Source organism: Canis lupus, chromosome 22, assembly GCF_003254725.2.
Source record: "Canis lupus dingo isolate Sandy chromosome 22, ASM325472v2, whole genome shotgun sequence".
Taxonomy (NCBI): domain Eukaryota; kingdom Metazoa; phylum Chordata; class Mammalia; order Carnivora; family Canidae; genus Canis; species Canis lupus.
This window is the reverse complement of record NC_064264.1, coordinates 47,968,852-47,987,279: the sequence shown is the minus strand read 5'-3', so window position 1 is coordinate 47,987,279 and position 18,428 is coordinate 47,968,852. Positions and strand designations below refer to the sequence as shown.

Here is an 18,428-nt window from a genome sequence, read left to right as displayed (position 1 = left end):
TAAAGAGAACAAGGCTATCTTGTGTTGGTTCTTTGTTCATACGTCATTGTTCTGACATCCCCATCTCCCATGCTGGATCTCTTTCCCATTGGTGTGAGCTCTCCCTCAGCGTTGATCTATTGGTGGTCTAGTTGAGCCCTGTGTTATTTGTCTCCAAATACCCCTCTCCAGATCCACTCTCCCTCTTCTTCCACAGTTCTTCACCTTGGAAGCCTAATCCTGACTTTTATGGACTACACCAAAGCAATCTCAATCCTCTTTGCTCACTTCTGGGTCCAGCCAAAAAGCATTTCTAACAAGAAATCTGGGGAAGGAAAGAGAATGAGGATGGGGTATTTATTCTCTCAATTCTCTTCCTATAAGGTCACCTTGGGAGGGCTACATTCCTTGATTGAGGATGGGTGCTCCTCTCAAAGCAACCAAGAGCCTTGGGCCTTCCAGATGCTGTAGGCACTCCCTCTCATCTCTGCCCCAGGTCTAGAGACCTGCACAGTGCTACTGCTACTATCTCAGGTGCCTACACTCTCCCTGTGCTTCCCTTCTACTCCATCCACACCTTTGAACCTTATCACTTTATAAATACATTTTCCTGGATAATCTTCATTTGGTGGTACTATCAGTTACTGTGCAGACACTGATTGATGAAACGAATGTGTACTATTGGCTGCACCATTATGATGCCCTCTGGCAGGGAGCCCAAAGGCTATGGAGAGACTTCTAGAAGCTTCTTATAAAAGCTCCCTCCAATACAGCAGTTCTAATTGTTAAGTCATCCAAACATTGAATCCCCCTGAATACCGTGTTTTCTTACCAAGAGTAGATAAACATAAGCCTTAATTAGATGTCATGTTGATCTGCAGGGTGTGACATATGATAGCCAGTCTACAAGGGCCATGAGTATGACCATAAACCAGTCACAGGAGCTCCTACTCCTGAGGCAGAACTCACAAGCCTTAGCAATTCAACACCCCTGAATCTCAAGCCAAGCACAGTTTTCAAGCCGTTTTGTAGATTCCAAAGGAGAGGTTTCGAGAAACAACTTGCAGTTTAATTTAGCTGGAAGATCTTAGCATCAAGTTTCCCTTATAGAGGTGGTTTGTGTGGTGATTAAGGACAGATTCTGGAGCCAGCTCTGTGTTCCATCCCAGTTCTGTGTGATGTGATCTTCAGAACACACCAGTGATATGATCTTAAGCAAAATGGCTTAATGATTTTTGGTCTGTTTCCTCATTTCTAAAATAGGGGCTGATGTGAGAATTAAATTGGTTAATACTTGTAAAATATTGGGAATAGTATCTGATACATAATAAGTACAATAGGTATTAACTATTACTATTATTGAAGTCTAAACTTTTCTTACCATTTTTTTGTGTTGAAATCTGCTTGGTTATACTTGGAAGACCTCTCCCCCCCAGATGTACCCACCTTTTCTTTCTTTCTTTCTTTCTTTTTTAATTAAAGGACCATTATGTCCTTAAAGGCACAATGACCTGGTATGCTCTGCAGAAATGTTTACATTGGGTCATAATTTCCTGGTTTAATTTATCACTCAGCCAGCAAGGGTAGAATGTGCCTATCCCCACTCTGTGGTTCATCATGCTAGAGAAGGCATAAGTGAATAGGAAAAGCCCAGTACTGACCTTCATGAGAGTGGAAAAACACAGCTCAGGCTGGGAGTCAAATGTCTTCACAACGACATTGAATTTAAAATCAAGCCACTTGAGAAAATTCAGCTGTAAGCATGGCCTTCTCTCATCAACCTGAACATAGGAAGCTAGCTGCAATCAAGCTGAGACTAACTCAGACTTTTCCCATCAAGACCCTTATGTTCTCTCTATAGATTCTCTTGATACAAGAGTAAATAGACTATCACAGGTCCTTAGCACCTCTACTCTGGAAGAGTCTTCTATCAGCATGAATGGATTTTTAGTTTAAAGTGCTTAAAATCAGGAGCAAAAGACTTTTGATTACTTTTTCTATAATAAGCATGTACTGATTTTCTTTTGAGAACTAAAGATTTTTCAATTAAAAAAAAACCTCTATGGTTGCAACAGAGAGTATCCTTAGAGTCTCATGAAGCACATCATAAATAGGACACATCACAAGTGGACACTAATTGCACTCAAATAATGTGTCTAAAAACAAATGGGAAAATTCTTAAGTGTTCATGCTTTGTTTTTCAACTTTGAGAACTGGGAGCCCCAGGATGAAGGGGTAGACTTCTGAAGGTCATTCAGGCAGGCACACATAAGAAGTATGAACTTATAGAAGGAAGTTGAAGATGTCAGCAAAAGTACTTTGACCATGAATCAAACTGTAAGATCTGCAGAAAATGCAGTTAAAATTGTATGACATTTCTTCATTGCTTGGTTTGGAACACCTTGTAGAAAGTTGAAGTCAACACTTAAAATTTAACTAAACTTATCCATTCTTCTACCCTCGTTCTCTAGCAGAAGAGAAAGCCCCTCTTTCTACCGAAAGGATCAATGGAGGGTAATGCTTGATTTACCTGGATCTCCTGGATCAGTCTGAGATCTGGAAAGCAGTCTGTATATCTTCTCAATCTCTATGTCCAGAGAGCCATGCATAGTGTATTTACATAGTCATTGCAGAATAAGCTGTGATGGATAAATGGGATGAATGAAGACAATAAAATTTGGGATGAAGGAGGCACAAACCTCCAGTTACAAAACAAATAAGTCACAGAGATGAAAAGTATGGCATAGGGAATACAGTCAATAATAGTATAATAATGTTATAGGGTGACTACACTTACTGTGGTGAACATTGAGTAATGCAGTGAATGGTCAAATCACTGTGTGGGGACATCTGAAACTAATATGACATTGTATGTCAACTAAACCTCAATAATAATAATAAAAAAAGAAAGCCACTGATGTATGGAATGTGTCACAGGAATCTAGAGAAAAATCTCAAAATTTCTTGAAGTTTCATTTAAAAAATTTGAGAGTAAGGAAAGTAGTTAAGATAACTAAGAAAATGCTTTCACTATTACTTGCAATAAAGGGTATAAGAAAAGGAACACATTTTCTGTACCAAAGTGAGCTCATTTAGGACATGAAGTATTTGTGGTTCAGAGGACCATCTATGAGTCTTAGGCAGTTATAAACCTCTGGTCTCTAAAAAAAATAAAATAAAAAATAAAAATAAACCTCTGGTCTCATGGGTAAGACTGGGGATTTGGACTAGGTGATCTCCAGGTTACCTTCAAGTTCTATGATATTAAGTATAATGATTAAGGATGAAGCAGGTTAGAATTTACCAAGGTCTAACAATGGTTTAAAATGTGAGAAAGCAAATAAATAAATAGATAAATAAATAAATAATAAATAAATAAATAAATAAATAAATAAAATAAAATAAAATAAAATAAAATGTGAGAAAGCTCAGAGTACCTGGATGTCTCAGTCAGTTAACCATGAGACTCTTAATCTCAGCTCAGGTCTTGATTTCACGGTTTGAGATCAAGCCCTGCATAGGGCTTAAAAATAAAATAAAATGTGAGAATGCTTAGTAATCAGCAAGAAGGCCACTGGGTGTTGATTTATTAAAATATCTAGTTTTCTGATACCTTCTTCTACTCTACAAAATGATGTATACCATTTATGCTTAAATTAAAGTGAATTCAAATTGATTTATCTTTAGCAGATAGTTCTTGAGATTCTTGTCCAACATATCGCAAAACTTAGCTAGACATTATTCTTTTAATATCCATAGCTGGATTCTAAGAGAGATTGGGAATGACTTCTGAGAAATTTTTCAACTAGGTCAAGCCTGGTGGGTTGATTATCCTATTTACCTCCAACAGGTACACAAGATCTCTCAAATCTCTGTCAATCCTTGATTTAAGTCTCTATTTCCCACCTCTGAGCCAATGTTTCCACTGTCCAGGCTTACCACTTTGCAAACTCTATAGCTCCCTGCCAAAACCAAATGCTATCTTTTTTCTCCCCCCGGACGATTAACTTGCACAATCTTGGACCGTAATATACATTTAGAAGCCAGCAATGTTTTAGCTCCTCTTCTATCAACGTTGTCCCTCCCCCCAGGGCTAAAAAAAGTCAGAAAGATCAGTGCCAAATAATACTGAGCTTTTCATATTGATTCTCCTTCTTAAAATTAATTTCTTTACAGACTTCTGAATATTTTATTTGTCTTATGTCTGCTTTTTTTCTTCTTCTTGAGTTCCCCTCTTTGTATCTTCTCAAACACTGTAAAGACAATGGGTGTGGATTTAAGATTTGTTCTGCTATGTCTGATTTTTTTGCTTGGGCCCTAGAGATTTCTGACTTGCTAAAGGTCAGTGTGTACATTTGTAACACAAATACCCAAAATAAAAATCCCACAGTATTTGATTTTTATTCACTTTTCAAGGCAACTGTCCAAAACAGGGTAATTTAAAATATTTAAGTCTTCTTTGTGTATCCATACAGTTACTGCGCTCAGCAAAATCTACCCTAATTTGTTTTTGATGCAATACAGGAGATTCTTGACAAATTGTAATTTATGTTTTTTCAATAGTTGTAATTATAACATTTGTTGTCACAAACTCTTATTCAAAAAGGACACAGAGAGCCATAAAATGAAAACAACCAGGCTTTCATGTACTGTTTAATGCCAGTAATGTTCCAATGGACAACCTGAGACCTTGTAAGATCTTGAGCTAACATTTCAATCTACAGAGATTCAGATACAATCTATATTCACAATCTAAGATTATGTTCAGAGCTCTTTCAGATAAGGTACATTTTATGAAAAGATTTCAGTTACTGGGAATGTGTCAGCTGTCTTTGGTATTTATGGTAATATTGGTGAATCAGAATATTCAGTTTACCAGAAAACTCCATTTCTCACTCTCCTGGATAGAAAGGAGGAATGAGGTGGGGCAGGGCCCAGCAGGGAACCCTAGAGAAGCCAAACTAGCAAACTAGCTTTGAACACACCCTCTGGTCTGTTATTCCAATTTTAGCCATTTGTTTTCACTCACTTTGTCATGAACTTAGTTTTTTTCTGTGCTGCTATGAGAGTACATTTTATCTTCTAAATACGACACTTCTTTAAATTGCACACTGCTTTCTATCTTTCTATTTAAAATTTTGTTCTGTAAATTTAGTTCTCTGGGGGCAAAGCCTGGATTTTCCAGCCCTAGCCACAGGTATGCCAGGAATTACTCAAAACAACACTTAACAATTGTCCCCATTGTTCAGTTGAGATAACCAAGGTTGGTAGAGGTGAAATAATGTGGACAGAGTCAAGATCTATAGTTAGCAAGGGAGTTAATTGGAATTTGCACCAAGATCTGACGTGTCTCGAGGGCCATGCTCGATGCCTCAATAGTATAGAAAATTATTATATACAGGTACTCTCTAATTTTCATTTGATAGAATTTTCATTAACAAGAATTCAGATAACTGTGACTCGCAATTATTTTTTTAATTGAATTTCTTTTTTAAGAGAGAAAAATTACAAGAGTGGTTAACTTTATTAATAACAGTTAAAACATAAACATGTATGTATACAATTCCAGGGAATAAATAGTCTGTCATTCCCCTGAACCATATTAGGCCTAACATTCTATTCTCTAATATTACAAATATTTTACAATGACTAATATTTTTGGAGATAACCCCAAGGCTTCTAAATAATTGAAATCAATGCCAAAGCATTATTAAAACTAATTAAATAATACTAACACAGGAAAGTAGTCTTATCTATTTCATTTCATTTAAAGAATGTTTAGATTTCTTGATTTATAGAAGTCTAATTGTTCTCAGAGATGTTACTTCAAATAACATATATTTTCTGTTATTAATAAGTAAATACCTATTGTAGAATATTTAGAAAACATACAAAAACAAATTCAACAAACCAGAGATACTGTTATAATTTCTTTCTGTCATAAGTAGATACAGGAATCTACATGATTTTAACTTACAAAGTTGAGATTTTACAGTATATATATTCTTTATTCTGCTGTGATTATTTTATCATGCCATTTATAATTCTTTATTTGCAAGAATATAGATAGCCTAAGAATTTTAACGTTGGTATATTTACTTAATAGTTTTTTTTTTTGCATATTTGAGTTGTTATATATAACACATCAATTAATATATTTACTCCTGTCTATCTTTTTTTCTAGGTTAGATTCCTGGAAATAGAATTATCGAGTCAAAGGCAGAAACATTTTTGAGGTTCCTGATAGGTATTTTAAAATTACTTTCCGGTAATTTTGGAACATTTTTCACTCTAGGATCTACTTCACCAATACTGGCAATGGGTATCATCGTAGCCTGTAAAGATTCACAGCGTGGCTTCATTGCAAATTATTTGCTTTACCAGGTTTAAAAAGTGATTCTCTTTTAGTTCATGGAACATGTTTTCCTGAAGGTTCTGTTGTCTAATGTAATAACAGTGTAAATGTGGAAGCTGTTGTGCTAAGAGATAAAATAATCTCTTAATTCTAACCACCCTTTGTTTTTATATATATTTTATATATAAAATAATAATTTTCTAGATGAAAAAATATTATCTCAGAAAAGTTAAGCCATTTGCCCAAGATAACCCAGCTAGTAATTGGTATAGCTTCAACCAGGTCTGAGTCCAAAACATGTGATATTTTATTTATTTATTTTTCATCAATCACTTTAAGATCAGGCACCCATGATTCGTTGCCCCTCAACATTTCTCTACATTATTAAGAGGTTCTAATTTCTTTCCATTTATTTTCCAGATGAACTATATAATCATCTTATCAATTCCCTCAAAACTGGCATTTTGACTGATGTTGCATTGCTTTGGTTTGCTTTTTTTCCCCAATAATGAGTTAATGTTGAATTGTGTATATTTGTGTTCCTTTTTATTATAGTTATCATAGTTTTCTAATTAATTTTCTAAGGTTTCCAAATAGACAATTATGTACCTGTGGTATTTTTTTCTCCTAGTTTCTACTTCTTTTTTTTTTTCTTTCTTTTTTTTAAGGATTTAAAAAATTTATTTATTTTAGGGGGCTAGGGGCAGAGAGAGAGAATTTTAAGTAGCCTCTGAGCTGAGTGCAGAACTGATCATAGGGCTTAATCTAATGACTCTGAGATCTGAAATCATGACCTGAGCTGAAATCAAGAATCAGAGGCTTAACTACCAGAGCCACCCAGGAACCCCTTCTAATTTCTAGTTCTTATCTAACTCTTTCTTGATTCAGTGAGTAAAACTTCTAGAACCATGTTAAATATTGATGATACAGTAATTATAAGAAACATCTCTCTCTCTTTCTCTTTTTTCCTTTACCATTATGGAATTATTTCTATACTTTGCCTTCAAGTTAATGTGGATGTGTGTGTGTGTGTGTGTGTGTGTGTGAGAAACTATGGTAAAATATAGGGACATTGCAGTTAGTAGAAATCCCAACTTGACTTTAGCACCTTTATTTTTAAAAATTTTTTATTTAATTAATTTATTTGACTTTAACATTTCGACAGTTTTTGGTTTTTAGTATTTTCATGGCTAGTTTAATGGAGAACCACAAACAGGTATATTGACCTAAAAACTTGCTGCTATTGTAACTCTGAAATTGAACACATAAATTTTATAAAGATTTTCAAGAAATGGTGCAATATATTATTGCCTAATTAACTTTAAAATTCAATTCACTTCCCGAAGCATCTTAGTCTTCTGAGGTAAAATTATAATTGGCTTTTCGTAATTAAATTTATCCCACACTCCATTATTTTTCATTATACATGCTATTTCCAACTCCCACTAGAATGTATAGCTTTCCAGACCCAGACTAGAGAAAGTCAAACTTGGAGTTAATCAGAAAAAACTCCTGAACTGAAAGTCCACCATCTATCTCACTCCAGTGCCCTGGAACCCACTGATTTCTGCTGTACAACAAGAGGACTTGGTGCTGGCTGTTTTCCTACTCTGAGCTCTAACTGACATCATGGTCAAGTCTAGCTAGGGGACTATAAGGAACTGTGATTTTCTGAAGATAAAAACATATAGGCTTGTCTATTAATGGGTAATGGATAAAGAAAATGTGATGTATGTATATGTGTGTGTTTATAACATATATAATATGTAATATTATTTCATTATATATACCTATATATATAATGGAATATTATATATGTAATGGAATATTATTCAGCCATAAAAAGAATGACATCTTGCCATTTGAGACAACATGGATGGACCTTGAGAGAATTATGCTAAGTGACATAAGTCAGAGAAAGACAAATACCATATGATATCACTTATATGTGGAGTTTTTAAAACAGCAAATAAATGCAGAGAATAGATTTTTGGTTGGCAGACAGAGGCGGGGTGGGGAGGTAGATGAAATGAGTGAAGGTGGCTAAAACATACAAACTCTCAGTTATAAAATAAATAAGTCCAGTATGTAATATACAGCATTTGACTGCAGTTAACAATACCATATTACATATTTGAATGTTACGGAGATTCAATTTTGAAAGTTCTCACCATAAGAAAAAAATTTTGTAGCTATGTATGGTGATAAATGTTGACTAGTTATTGTGGCGATCCCTTTGCAATATATGCAAATATCGAATCCTTATGTTATACTCCTGAGACTAATAGAACATGATATGTCAATTATAACTCAATTAAAAAAATATAGGCTTATAGTGGTGGATATATGTCATTACACATTTGTCAAAACCCATAGAATGTGCAACATCATGGGTGAGTTCTATCGTAAACTAATGGACTCTGGATGATAATGATGTGTTAACATAGGTTCATTGATTGTAACAAATGTATTACTCTGGTGTGGGATGTTGATACCGTGGGAGATGGTGCATGCGTCGAGAGCAGGGAGTGTATGGGAGCTCTCTATACCTCTGCTTATTTTTTCTGTGAACCTATAACTGCTCTAAAATTATGTCTCTTACAAAAATGTATGAAACAGATAATGTCAATTATGTCTAAATAATAAAGAAATAAAAGAAAACACACACACAGTCCATATGGACTTAGAACTCTCAAACACTGCTCTGATGCCATGCCTGGAGTGCCCATGGACTCCAGCTCTGCCTCTAGATGTTGAATGTCTAGCATCTTCTCACAGGACATCCTCCGTGTCATGGTGTAGGATTCTGAATCCAATGAGGCTAATTTCTCCAGACAGTTCTCTACTCTTTCCTCCGTCTTGCTGCCTCTACGTCTGTTTCTTCTATTCCTACACTTTCAGTGTACTTCATTCTACCTGTAATGAGAGATCTGAGGAGGATCTTCTGTAAAATAATATGAGCTCTAAATTCTGAGGCACCTCACAAGGGTCCTATCTTCATGCATCTCATTTTAAAAAGTTCACTTGCCATCAATTGGTAATATCACTGTGCCTGAGAGTAACAAAAACCCTCATCTTTCTGGAATACTTTAAGTAGGATTATTTCAAGACCTGCCCCTTTGCTGAAAATCCAGAAAAGTATCGTATAAACATTAAGCATTGGAAAGAGTAAATAAGTGGCAGGGATCACAAGACTAACAAAGAATAGTCCCCACTATGTAGTTGATGGTATCCTTTGCTGCATCATACAGTGTGTCCTGTATGAGGATCCACAGAAATATCTGGAACAAATCTCCAGAGTTGGTTAGCTTTTAACTCAAGAACATTTTGAATCCTTTAGTTTTGTTTTCCTCTTGCCTTTGGCTGCCAGGGAACTCTGTATGAAGAGCTCAGCTTTTAGAAATTTAGGACCATCAGCGTGCATTGTGAATAATAACTGTACCCTTGTTTTTTTTTCTAATTTTTTTTTTTTTTTTTACTTTATATTCCCTTTGCTCTTCTTTCTTAGTCAACTTATGTGGTATACATTCTTGCAAGGGGGCATCTGGGTGGCTCAGTAGTTGTTGGTTCAGGTCGTGATCCCAGGGTCCTAGGATTGAGTTTCCACACAGGGCTCCCCGCAGGGAGCCTGCTTCCCCCTCTGATTATGTCTCTGCCTCTCTCTGTGTCTCTCATGAATAAATAAACAAAATCTTTAAAAAAAATATTTGAATTATTGCAAGCCCCCAAGATATTGAAGGAGAGAATACTTCTTAAAGTGACAGTTTTCAGTATGCGTGTCCCTGCCTTTGCAGATTTTTGTTTCGCCAGTTTAATTACATACTGTCTTCCCTCTGCCATTTGGTACATGCGTGGATCATATAAGGTCACGGAATGCAACACCAATGCAATGTTAGTTTAAGTCAAGCATAATTAGGAATCAAAGTTTTCAGAAAAGCATGTCATATAGTAAATTCCAGAAGCAAATGAAAAATGACTTTGGTATTTACTGTATTATTACTAACACTATTATTACTTGTGCTATTTTTTTCTTTTTCTGGTAGGAAATATATTTGAGAAAAAAAATCCAACCAAGATTTTGTCTGGAAGAAAACTTCATAACACAGTACATGAATCAGTCAGATTGTTGCTACATTCATCCTGTTTTTACTGTTTTTGTTTTAATGTGACCATGGAAACATGAAGAGCAGCTAATAAATCCTTGATGATACTCAGGCTGCATTTGATTTTACTGTCATCCCATATCTGCTGTTACTGTTGGGTTAATTACACATAATTTACCAGATGGCAAGAGTGGGCTCATGTCATATAATTTTTTATTCAGATCTGTAAGTGTATTGTATATAATAGATACTTCATATTTGTTGAATGAATGATTGTGAGAATAGATGAATGAATGGCTGAGGAGTGAAAGTAACCAGGCTCAAGCTTCAACAGGAGTATTGGCAAGCCTGTTGAAAGGAAGGGAATTCTACTGTGGGCAACTCAGAATCCACATCAGAAAACACTTGTTCAAAAGAGAACTCAACATTCTCTTAATGTTGGGGGTGCTAAGACACAGCTTTCCACTTCTAGCATTCCTGTGAAGAAATATATTTAAAGGTGAATTCTTCAGGTGCCTGGCTGGCTCAGTCCATAGAGCATGCAACTCTTGACCTTGGGGTTGTGAGTTCAAGCCCCACACTGGGTATAGGGATAATTTAAAAATAAAATCTTTTAAAAAGTTGAATCTCTGATTAGGGTCTCTGATGAGATGCCCTAAAGGTTTGTAGACACCTGAGTGTTAGCTCATGGGCTAACTGGTTTCCATCACTCTCTAAGGACTATAGGAGTGGAGGCTGAAAATGAACCAATCTCCAGGGAAGGGAAACAATTCAATATCCAAGCTCCATCTCATACATACAGGACTGGCTATATATTTGAGAAATCTAGTGGGTAAGTGCCAAGTCCCTCATTCAAAAGTATTAAGAATTGTAAGATTGTGGCAACAAATCATTAAACCAAACATGGAGTCCTTAAGTTCAAGTCCCTTTATGACTACACAGATTACAGGCACATGAAACTAGCATGGGTGTTCTTAGACTCTTACTTTTTCTAAGCAAAGAAAATTGAATAGGTCTGACACAAAAGATTGTTACTGCAATGTAGGGTCCTTGAATAGAACTTTCTGCTATGATGGAAATGGTCTCTATCTACACAGCCTAAGAGGTAGCCATTGACTACCTATGACTATTGAGGACTTAAAATATGGCAATGTGAATTGAAATTCAAGTAGTTCTACTTGTACTTTAAAGAATTGTATTTTATCTAGTTTTAATTAACATAAATTTAAATAGCTACATAGGGATGTGGCTAATGGCTGCCATATTGGACATAGAAGTTTAATGATCAACCAGCCTATACACAGTAAAGAAAATAGTTCCATATAGAAAGAATTTGTAACAATGAAAAACAAGCCATGTCTTTTCTATTAACTGTTTTGAGCAACTATATGGGCTAAGTTTGCATGTTATCCCAGTGAAAAGTGGCAGCATAGCTTCTAAACTTCTAAATAGAACAAGACATTTCTTTAAGATCCAGAACTGTGAAACTTGGAGCAGATCCCTGCCTCCAAAATTTACCAAGGAGAGAGTTTCCATGGCAACAGAGGATCCATCCAAATGTAATTAAAAGTGGGTGACTAGGGTACCTATATTGTTCGGTTCTAGCACATTTTACCTTTAATTATATTTTTCTAAGCCACTGATGTGCTGAAATGTCAGACAGTGTTTGTTCAGGACAGAGAATGATAAGTCATTGTAGGAAGAAAGTAAAGAAGACACAGTCATCTTGGAGGAGCATTAGGAATTCTGCAGATACAATAAGACAGGAAGAAAAGATGTATTCTTTGGCTGCTCTGGAATTCTTTCAAGTAGTGATGAGAAGGCTGGCCACTATTTTAGGGTTTCCCACTTCTTAGTATCACATTTCATTTTTGAGGACCCCTACCAGGCCTTACCCTCCACAGACCCTCCCTTGAGTCCCAGGGAGCATCTGCCCTGTTTCCCAAGCCAGGGTCCAGCATCCCAGGCAATCTTGCATGTGGGCGGGGGGTTTCTTTCCACCATTCCCACCTTCCCCAGGCCCTGGCCTTGGCAGCTTTGGGAAGCTCTCCCCACAGACATCAGGACAAACATTAATTACTGATTCTGGTTTAAAGTTAATGATGAAAAAAAAAAGTTAATGATGGCAGATGATATTTGCAACAACAACAAGAAAAACTATGTCACTTAAAAAATTATACAGTGAAATACTAGTTGTATGAGTGAATGAAGAAAGTGCAGAAAATTTTGAGTTTGTTTTGATTTAGTTGTAAATCACATGTTCCTGAGTGGTGAATGAAAATGCCTGGAATTGCTAAAGTGAACTAATTTATTATGAAAAGAAACAACCAGAGCAACCACCAGGTCAAAATGGTTCTCAAAAGGAAATACTGTTAATGAATTAAATAGCAATTGTCTGGATTTAGGATGTGGGGTAAATCCAGCTGCACAGGTCCATGGAAGATACTGGTGGCAATGAGACAAAAGGAAGGAGAGAGAAAAGGAAGGAAGGAACTGGGGGACTTGGACGGGGGGAGGAAGAAAATGAAACTTTAAGTTGGTTTGAGGGGACAATTGATGTCTATCTTAAATCTTTCATTGGGTTCACAGGATAAACTCCATAATTATTTATTTGTTCTCTCTTTTACCACCAGACAGCAGTACCCTGGGCCATATTTATTTTGTATTGGTCACCATAAAAGTGGTGAAAGTTGGACAATTTGAGCAGTAAGCATTATGAGCATCACTTATGTTAAAGGAAAAAGCTTTGAATTAATTCAGTGATTTTTAGCAGGAAAGGGGTGGAGTGCAATCTACAGTGGAAGGAGGCCTCTGAATTTCCAGATCAGAGGAAAGACTGGCTTTTTCTATATATACCCACACATGATTTTAGTGCATTCCTTTGGAGGTGGAGCTTATTATTCCTTTTTTTTTTTTCTTGAGACTTTCTATATGCAATAAATTTTTGCTAATGGAAGCACATTGTACCTGTGAAGGATGAAGAAGTAGGGAAAAGGCTGAGGCATTGTTTCCATTCTTTTCCTCTTAAAAAATGCCTCTATAGTCTCCTTAAATGTAGAACAGCACCCCATCCTCACTCTACTATTTTTGTCTTTTGAGACAAATGTTTTGAAGCATCTAAACCTATTCTTGTGGAATGTCTCACATTGTGGATTTGTCTGATTGCTTTCCCATGATTAGGTTCAGGATGTGTGTGGCAAGAACACCACACAGGTGACATGGGATGCTTCCCATTGTGTCACAGCAGGGACCCATGATGGGCTTCATCCCACTGTGGGTGGTGCTAAGTTTGATCACTTGGTTCAGTTGGTGTCAGCCAGATATTTCTACTATAAGGCTAACTCTTTCCCTTAACAATTAAGAAGTACTTTGTGAAATGATACAATTGACACCACATAAAAATTCCATTTCCCTGTAACATTTTTACCCAATGGTCTTAGCATTCATAGTTGATGCTTGCCTGATTCTACTTTTATGTGAAAAATTGCAAAATGATGACTTCTTGATTTTATCAGTCTTTCTGTTATTTATTAACTAATATCCTCCTTTCAAAGAGGCATCTGGGTTGGCTCAGTGGTTGAGCATCTGCTTTTGGCTCAGGGCATGGTCCTGGAGTCCTGGGATCGAGTCCCACATCAGGCTTTCCATAAGGAGCCTGCTTCAACCTTTGCCTATGTCTCTGTCTCTCTCTGTGCCTCTCATGAAAAATAAAATCTTAAAAAAAAGAATGGCTTTATTTTTAGTGACATTTTAATATATTATTATGGATTCCTGGATTCAGGTTTGTTTGTTTTTTTTACCTCAGTTTTTGTTGGATATCACATCCCTTGTCTTAGATATATTTACTAAACTAGTGACCTGTGAAACACTAGTCTTGTGAAATGTTCTGAGAAAAAAAGCATTTTCTGGTCAAATAATTTAGAGACAGAATGAATCTAACATCTTTCTTGAAGCTATATAATGTACATTAGAATATTGAAGATGCCAAGGGGTTCTATAGTAGAAAACTTGCTTAATTTTGTTTAACTGGGTGTTTCCTAAACTTGATCATGAAATCCTTTTTCCTATTTAACACAGACTTAATAATACAGATTTGGTAAAATACATTTGAGGATACACTGGCCAAGTGCCAAACCTGCCAATTAAATATTTTAATATTTCATCAATAATATAAAACAAAGACTAATTAATGATGATAACTCCATCTTTATTTGTTCAACAAACCCTGTATGCTTAAAGTAATTATTCTAGAGGTACCTGGGTGGCTCAGTCCGCTAGGCATCTGACGCTTGATCTCAGCTCTGGACTTGATCTCAGGGCTCTGAGTTCAAGCCCCACACTGGGTTCTTCGCTAGGCATGGAGACTACTTATTAAAAAAGAAAACTAATTATTCTAAAATGATTCTATGCATCAGGTCAACTCAGCATACCACTGAGGAAACAGAGGTCAAGAACAACCCTGAAGTAAAGAAAGATTTCTTTAGAAGAATATAAAAGAAATATAAAAGAAAAGATTGGTACATTGACTTTGTTCAAATTAAAGACTTCTATCAAGAGACTCCAACCAGAGTGTGAAAAGGCAAGCTTTGCATGAGGATGGTATATCAACAAATACATATCCAGAAAATATAAAGAACTACAAATATACAACATTACATTTAAACAATGGGCAAAAGACCTGAACAGATACTTCACAAAAAAAAGGATAACCAATGGCTAATAAGCATATGAATATTATCAGCCTTCAAGAAAAGCAAAGTCAAAACCACAATGACATACCACTGCACACCCACTAGAATGAGTCAAATGAAAAACACTGACAGCACTAGGTATGCGAGTGGGTGTGTGGAGTTGGTAGATGCTGTGAGGCACCGCCTGGATCCCCTTTCAATAAGGCGATTGTTGCCTCAGCTGCTGACAGTGTGGATGGATGGCCTCCACCTCCAGTCCTTCACAGACCTCCTAGGCTGCATCTTGTCCAACGTCACAGTGACTGGGTGGATGGAGGGCATAAAGGATTAGTCAACTTGACCCAACTTGGGACAATTCTGAAGGGCCATTCTAATTCCCTGCCCCTCTCCCAGGTTGTTGTTAGCCCTACATGGAAGTTCAGCTTCTCCTTCTGTCCAATCTTATTACTTTCTCCCACAGAAGTGGGAGATCCCAATGGCACTCTGTAATAAAAATTTGGCACACTAAACTCTGTCACAGAACCTGTGTCCCAGTGTAAATTGGTACAACCACTTGAGAAAACTGTCTACCAAAGCCAAACAACAAGCATACCTGGGATCTAGGAGTTCCACCCTTAGATAGTTACCTGGGGAAAAATAAGCATTGTGCCTGTCCACTAGGAGTTACATATAAGAATGTTTAAAGCAACTTTTTTTTTTTTTTTAAGATTTCATTTACTCATTCATGAGAGTCACAGAGAAGCAGAGACATAGACAGAAGGAGAAGCAGGCTTCCCATGGAAAGCCAGATGTGGGACTCAATCCCAGGACCCCAGGATCAGGATCTGAGCCAAAGGCTAATTCTCAACCACTGAGCCACCCAGGTGTCCCTGTTCAAGCAACTTTATTCATAACAGACCCAAACTAGGAGAAACCCAAATGCCCATTAACTGCAGATTGTATTAATAAAGTATGCTCATAAACAAGAACATTATACAATGGTAAGAAAGAACAAACTGCCGATATATGAACAGCAGGACTGAATTTCATAGACATAATGCTGAACAAAAGAATCTAGACACAAAAGAGTACACACTGTGTGATTTAATTATATGAAGTTCAAGAAGACAAAAATAGCCCAAGGTGAAAGAAGTCAGAACAGTAGTTGCCTCTGGGCTGTAGCACTGACTGAGAGGAACATGAAGGAGCCCTTTGGAGTGATAGAAGTGTCTTATATCTTCATGCAGTTGATGGTTACATAACTAAAAGTCCATTGAGGTATGCACACAAGTTTGGGGCATTTTACTGTGGGCATGTTATGGATCAGTTAACAAACAAACAAACAAACCTCAAACTTCAGTAAATTCTTTATTAGCCCATTGCAGAAACTGTTTTGTAGACTGGTTTGGTTAAGGTCCTATGGTAAACTGTGATATTATCATCTCCTGGGAATAGTGGGGGTGGGATGGAGTTGGTAATGAAGTAGTCCTGATTAGTGCATTGACTAGTGCCTCTGCAGCAGAAAAAACACACTTTGGGGCTTGTGGTCTGTTGGGGAAAGACAAGGACCCTCCAGGTCTCATGCTCCTAACTTAATCAAAGGGCTCTTCCCATTCAGATATTTACCACCAGATCTTATCAGCTGTTATTAATTACCAAGGCTCTCTGAGAGAAAATTTCTGTAGGGAGGAAAATAATCTCATTTCATGGGGCTGTTAGGATAGTCCATAAACCAATCAGTTAATCTGCAACCAGGTAAATGCAATGAATTGACAGTAAATCATCTGTCACCAGAGACTTAAACTGCTTTGTTCCTGAAAATTATGAACCAACTTTACAATGAAAAAAAAAGGCTTCAGATATTTACAATTCTTAAAATTAATTTTATTAATTTATCTGATCAAAAAAAAATTATCTGATCAGCGTTGACTAAGAGAGGCTAAAGAAATATCAGGTTAAAACTCAACCCTCCCAACCACTCACTGCAAATAGCAGAATTTCCTTTGAAAACTGTACTTGTATGGGACATTTGGGAAATGTATTTGGGAATCGATTTGGGCATAAAATTGGGAAATATCCCAAATGGCTATTTGGGAAATTAGTTTACTTTAATTGGGTAAATGAAATTTAACTTATGCCTATGTAATATTCAATACTTAAACACAATTAGTTCTTGCCCTTCTAATGAGCATTATAGTTGATAAGGACTTCTTATATGTCTGTGGTGTACTGGGCTTTTTTTCTAGATATAGTGGTATGGTATGATGGTAGGAGAGGAATTGAAATCAAGATAAATGGGGAAAAAAAGAGTATACACTGAAACACTTAGATTGTGGATTATAATTCTCTAAATAGGGTGATAATTTGGAATAAAATTCATAATAATATGTGGTAGGTGGCCTTTCAAGGTGGCATCCAATGATCCTTGTCTCCTGATATTCATACCTGTGTCAGTCATAGTTCTCCAAAGAAACAGACCAATAAGATGTATGTATGATGTATCTATCTTCTACTTATATAGATAAATTTATTACATGGATTGGCTCATGAGATGAGGGAGGCTGGCAAGTCTGAAGACCTGCAGTTGAGTCAGCAAGCTGGAGACCCAGCAGAGCCAATAATGCAGTGCCAGTCTGAATCTGAAGGCCTGAGAACCAGGAGAGCAAATGGTATGATTCCAGTCTGAAGACTGGCAGACTCAAGGCTTAGGAAGAGCCAATGTTTCATTCAGTTTGAGTCTGAATGCAGGAAAAAGCCAATATTATAGTTCAAAGGTGGTTAGGCAGGAAGAATTCACTTTTATCTGGAGAAGGTCAGCCTTTTTGTACGATTCAAGTCTTCAGTGGATTGGAAGAAGCCCACCTCCATTAGGGAGGGCAATCTTACTTTACTCAATTGACCAATTTAAATGTTAATCTCATCCATGGATGCCCTCACAGAAACACCCAGAATAATGTTTGACCAAATATCTGGGCACCCTATGGCCTAGTCATGGTGACACATAAAATTAATCATCCTGAGACTGTTGTGTGATGTCTTTCTTTTGAGTGTGGGATGAACACAGTGACTCGCTTTTAAATAAGCAAATTGGGTGAGGTGTATCTTCTGAGACAAACATACAAGACTGTGATTCTGTTTTGCTCATATTACTCTCTTGCTTTCACTTGCTGGCTAGGATGAAGCGAGCTGCCATGTTGTGAGCCTCCCTATGGCCAGGCCCACATAGGCAGCCTCTGCCTGACAGCCAGTGAGGAAGTAAGGGCCTTATTGTAACAGCTCTAGAGAAGCTGAATCCTGTCAATAGCCACTGAAGGATCTTAG

The 18,428-nt window shown here is 36.8% G+C and overlaps 1 long non-coding RNA gene across 1 annotated transcript in view; it reads left to right on the top strand.

Moving 5' to 3' along the window:
- LOC118351900 (uncharacterized) overlaps positions 1–10,657 on the top strand; it is a 56,773-nt gene extending 46,116 nt beyond the window's left edge. The window contains exons 2-3 of the long non-coding RNA XR_004808100.2: positions 6,164–6,226; positions 10,378–10,657. This is a non-coding gene — a long non-coding RNA (uncharacterized LOC118351900). The remainder of the gene's footprint in view (positions 1–6,163; positions 6,227–10,377) is intronic.
- The last annotated feature ends 7,771 nt before the right edge of the window (positions 10,658–18,428 follow it).